Below are 5505 nucleotides of genomic sequence, written 5' to 3' on the forward strand. Positions count from 1 at the left end.
TGTACTTGTTTTATTGCTCTCCCCACACTTGACCTCCTGGGAAATCTGCAGAATCCAGTGTGACATTTTGAGATCATTAACCATTTGACAGGGGAGGAGAAAGAAATTTAAAGCAAATGTGTCAGGAGTCACACCTAATCAAAGATCAATCCAAAGGCAAGATAAAAGCACTTTGGAAAATACAACATGAGTCCATAGCAAGATAGGGTTTGATCCCAAACATTTTGGGAACAGGTCGGTTATGTCAAGGAACACATAGCCGCTCTCTAAAACATCCTGAAACAAAAATATTCACATTTTTTTCCACCTGTCACAACCCCTTTACCCTGTCTCCTTTCAAAAAGACAGAGCTGATGTTCCATATGTAAGCTATAATGTTCAAACTTAAACAGCTTAGTGATATAACCGGATTGTAGTCCATGTGAAAAACAGTACCTCATTATTCTATCAACAAGAAATAAATCTTATGATAAATTAAAGGTAATATACCTTTTATGCATTATAAAAATGTTTTAGTTTCATTTTTATTTTTGAAATCTTTTAAGAATGCATAACACATTTACCTTCTTAAAAAGAGTGTTCAGATTCCTATTTGACCTTTCCTAGAGGACTAAGGATTATTATGTCAAACATCAGTTATCATACGTTCGATTGGATTCAACAAACATTTACTCAGGAGCATTTATACGCAAGGCACTGTGCCAAGACATTTAATGGCTGTCTTAGCCAATCTTGGATGCTCTAACAAATGCACCACAGGCTGGGTGACTTAATGACAGAAATTTATTTCTCACGGTTCTGGAGTCTTGAAGTATGAGGGTGCCAGCAAGTTTTGGTGAGGTTTTTGGTGAGAGCCTTTTTTCCTCTGGTTTGCCATCAGCCAACTTCTCCTCATATCTTCTCATGGCAGAAAGAGGGCTAGCTGGCTCTGGCCTTTTCTTATAAGGGCACTAACCTCACGGATAAGGGCTCCACCCTCATGACATAACCACTTCCCAAAGGCCCCACTTCTGAATATCAACACATTGGGATTAGAGTGTCAACCTGTGGGATTTGTGGGGATACCGTCAGTTCATTGCAATGGCCCTGCTATTTGGTTTTTATGATTCAACTGGAGAGAGAAGGCAGACATGTAAGTTCAAAGTTCCTCTCAAAACACAGCAAGTGCTATTACATAAATTTAAACAAGTACCATGGGGACACAGAAGGAGAGGGGGAGAATGTTATGGGAACCCAAATGGGTCCTAAAGGATGACTTGTGATGGCAAGAAAGGGTGTGCCATGTAAGAACTTCATGAGTCAGAAATGGAAATTTGTGGGTGTGAAACATTGCAGAGTAGTTTATTGGAAGTAAAAAGTGAAAGTGCGAAAGTGTTAGTCCCTCAGTCATGTCTGACTCTTTGTGACTTCATGGACTGTGGCCCACCAGGCTCCTCTGTCCGTGGAATTCTTTAGGCAAGAATACTGGAGTGGATTGCCATTTCCTCCTCCAGGGGGTCTTCCTGACCCAAGGATAGAACCTGGATCTCTCACATTGCAGGCAGATTCTTTAACATCTGAGTCACCAGGGAAGCCCATTTTGTTGGAATCTCAGGTCATATGTTTGGCAATATATGAAACAGTGAGGGGATATTAAATATTATATCTACAGATAACAGGGAACCAAGGATGCTTTTATAATAAGAAGATAGCATCATGCTACACTTCAGTGCAGCTATGCTTTTTGTAACTTGTAATACTGTTTGTACTTGTAGGAACTGCTGTGCTATTGTGTTATTATATGATAATAATAATATTATTATTATAACTTGTTATTATAAGCTTTCTGTCACTTTTGAGTATGCCAGCTATTCTTGATACTTCCAGTATATACATTCAAACCTAACTTTCTACTAAAATTCTGTTTCTAGTCTACTAAAAGCTAGGAAACTAAATAGCCAAGATTATTAGAATTGTCTTTAAATAAACACACACAGGCCATGAGAAATTTACAGAAATTTAATATCTCTCTAGATTTTTATTTCACTTAGTAAATGGCAAGGATTCACCTTTTAATGTATAATTTTGATTCCAACAAAGATTAAGACTTCTAAAGGAAACTTTTGATTAAAAATGGTGGAATTGGCTATAGCTATCTTTTCTTTCTACCCAAATCTTATTGAAATGATAGCCAAGGAATTTTAAAAGATAAATTAATCAACAAGGTCAAAGAGAAGGAGAGACAATTTGTTACAAATGCTTTCAACAAATTTTTGGATGGTGAGAAATGGATGGAGGAACAGTAATAACCTTGGCAGAAGGAAGAAAGGAGAAAGCCAATTGCTTGCAGACAAGTGGGAACAGAGCTGCTTCACCCTGAAGGAACTCTGAGTGGCTTGGGGTTTATAAAGCAGTGAAAATTCCAAAAGGGAGGCAAGAGTAAAGCCAGTGTGGAAAGGGGCATCTGTTGGAAGTCTGCCCATAGCGTGTCTGAGCCCATAAGGGCTCCTCTCCCACCGTGTGCATCTTTGCAACCACCCTTTCTTTGCTTCAGGGCAGAGAGTTGGAGATTGTCTTCAGAGGACTTGGACTTGGCAAGAAAGCCCTGGGAAATGCAGAGGTGAAGTAAGAGCAAAATAAAAGTCTATGTGTCATACTGTAGGTGCCCCAACCCCCTTTCCCCACCTGGCTTTCAGAACTCCTTTTACCCATGCAGGCATGCGCGCGCGCGCACACACACACACACACACGCATACACACACACACACACAGAGCAGGACATCCAGGTTACCTCTAAAGGGTCCTATGGATGATGACATTTGGGAGCACTCCAGTGAACCAGATATTCACGTTCTGCTCACCCTATGGTAAAGCTTCCCCGTGCAGTCTTAGCACCCCCAATCATCATGCCTCACTTCTGAATGCAGACTGAGTGGTTTACTTCTTTCTGACACCAAATATGTGGTATCTTTTCCAACACCATTTCTCTAACTCTCCGAAACCAACTAGGTGTCCAATGATTCAATTCAGTTTTACCATCCACTTGGAGTTAAAGTTTGATCCCCACAAACTAAAGGGTTCAGTTCTACAAGACTGCCCCACTTTAGAGGCCAGTCATAAGTCTTGGGTTTCCCATATTTCTGACCGACCAGCTATTATATAAATTGAGTGCTCTCATAAACCCCTCCTTGGGTTTGACAACTTGCTGGAATGACTCACAAAACTCAAGAAAGCACTCTACTTACTATTACTGGTTTACTATAGAGGGTACAAGTCAACATGGCCAGATGGCACAGATGCCCAGGGTAAGACATGGGGAGAAGTTCACAGGACTCCCATGCCTTCTGCGGGCACACTGCCCTCCCTTGGCACCTTCATGTGCTTACCTACCCAGAAGCTCTCTGAATCCTGTGCTTTAGGATTTTCATGGAATTTTCATTACGTGAAAATGGAGTTACTCAGTTGTGTCCGACTCTTTGTGACCCCACAGACTATAGCCTACTAGGCTCCTCTGTTCATGGGATTTTCCAGGCAAGACTACTGGAGTGGCCATTTCCTTCTCCAATAGATGTGATTAATTAAATCATTGAGCACTGGTGATTGAACTTGATCCTCAGCTCTTCTCCCTTCCCCAGAGGTCAGTTGTTGTTGTTGCTGTTCAGTCAATAAGTCATGTCTAACTCTTTGCAATCCCATGAACTGCAGTACACCAGGCTACACTGTCCTTCACCATCTGCCGAAGTTTGCTCAAACTCATGTCCATTGAGTTAGTGATGCCATTGAACCATCTCATTCTCTGTTGCCCCTTTCTCCCCCTACCCTCAGTCTTTCCTAGCATCAGAGTCTTTCCCAATGAGTCAGTTCTTCACATCAGGTGCCCAAAGATTTGGAATTTCAGAGGGTAAAGCTAAGAGTCCCAACCCTATAATCGTAACTTGATCTTCTTGGGGAGGGACCATTTTGAAGCTATCTGGGCTATCCTACTTGAAAGAGAAAAAGAAATGGAACAGAATTCATGTAGCAATGAATTAAAAATTTTAAAATGTTAACATTCTCATATAGAAATTGTCATGGTTGGTGGGCAAAAACTGAGCCAATATGTTGCAAAATCTGCTGACTCTTGGTCAGATTGCCCAAAGGACCATAAGTATTGATTCACACAGGCAGTTTGAAAATAAAGTTTCAGAGAAACAAAAGTGGTTTCAGAAGTATAATTCTGAATTCCTGTGCATGTAAAAGGTGGGAAAGCTGATGCTCTTGGTACAGAGAGAGCCACCTTGATTCTTACAGTCGGTGGAACAGCAGATGCCAGCTGTGGTTTATATATCATCTGGCTGTGGCTTCATTTCCCAAGAAACAGGATTGACTTCAGTTTATTCTCCCATGAATCAGTCAGTTCAATACCATTTAGCTCTCTGTGGACCAGTAATCTGATAAATAACTGAGTTCTTTGAGGATCCATATATATTTACTTGTACTAACTGCCACCAATAAAACAGCCTTTACCATGAAAAAAAAAAAAAAATTCCCAAATAGAAAAGAAATGAAAAATTTCAACCCCAAAGAGCAGGTTGCTATTTAAAAAAAAAAAAAAGCAGAGCTCTTAAAAATGAAAAATATGGTTGTGGACATTTTTTAAATATCATAAAAAGTTGACAAAGGTGAGGAAAGTTCCCAGAGAAAAGAGGCAGAGGACAAGGAAATAGAAACTAAGAAAAGAAAGCAAATTAGTGGCTTAGCACACTATCCACCATTAGGAGTTACAAAAAGAGCAACCCCCCCCCCCCCAAAAAAAAAAAAAAAGAGGGAGAGAGAGGAAAGAAAAATATCAAACAAACAATACAAAGCAAGTTTCCAATATAGAAAGATATTGGTTTTCATTGAAAGAGTTCTCTGAGGACCCTAGACTGTAAAGGATGAAAATTTTACAGTAAAGTGCACAAGTGAGAAATGTCTGAACTGCAGGGTGAATAAGAAGGTCCTAAAAGTTTCCAGGAATTAAAAATAGATCATATAGAAAAGAATGGGCATCAAACAGTCATTAGGTAGGAAGACTCCAGATGGATGTTGAGTTATACTACGGCTTTTGCAATTTTGAGAAAGAATGAATTTTGCAAATGTGTTACCCTTGAACTCAGAAGAGGACCTCACACTGGGGCTTAATGCTGTGGTCACCATTTTTAAAATATTAACATTATCCTTGAGCGTGTGTTTTCTGAGTGAAGTCTGACAGGACAGGGATGCATGCACAGAGTTGTCTCCTGGCCGCTCCTCACCTCCCTGGCCTGGGCTCCTGGTTACCTGTTCCCTGACCCCCACTCGGAGAAGACTACACTCACTCACCCACCCAGCCAGTACCCCATGCCTGAGGGAGTGTGACATTAAAACAGCAAAGAAAAAACACCCATGTGAGGATGAAAGAGAAAGCTCACAAAAGAAAGAAAAAAAGCTTTTTTCCTGCTTTTTGAGGAAAAAAAAAAAAGGCCTCACAATTTCATTTTCACTGGGTCCCATGAAATATGTGGC

General features: G+C 40.5%; 1 pseudogene; it reads left to right on the top strand.

Moving 5' to 3' along the window:
- The first annotated feature begins 4077 nt into the window (after nucleotides 1-4077).
- On the top strand, nucleotides 4078-4345 carry LOC136157763 (cytochrome c oxidase subunit 7A2, mitochondrial pseudogene; annotated as a pseudogene).
- Nucleotides 4346-5505: the final 1160 nt, after the last annotated feature.

The sequence above is a fragment of the Muntiacus reevesi genome, chromosome 2 (assembly GCF_963930625.1).
Source record: "Muntiacus reevesi chromosome 2, mMunRee1.1, whole genome shotgun sequence".
Classification (NCBI taxonomy): domain Eukaryota; kingdom Metazoa; phylum Chordata; class Mammalia; order Artiodactyla; family Cervidae; genus Muntiacus; species Muntiacus reevesi.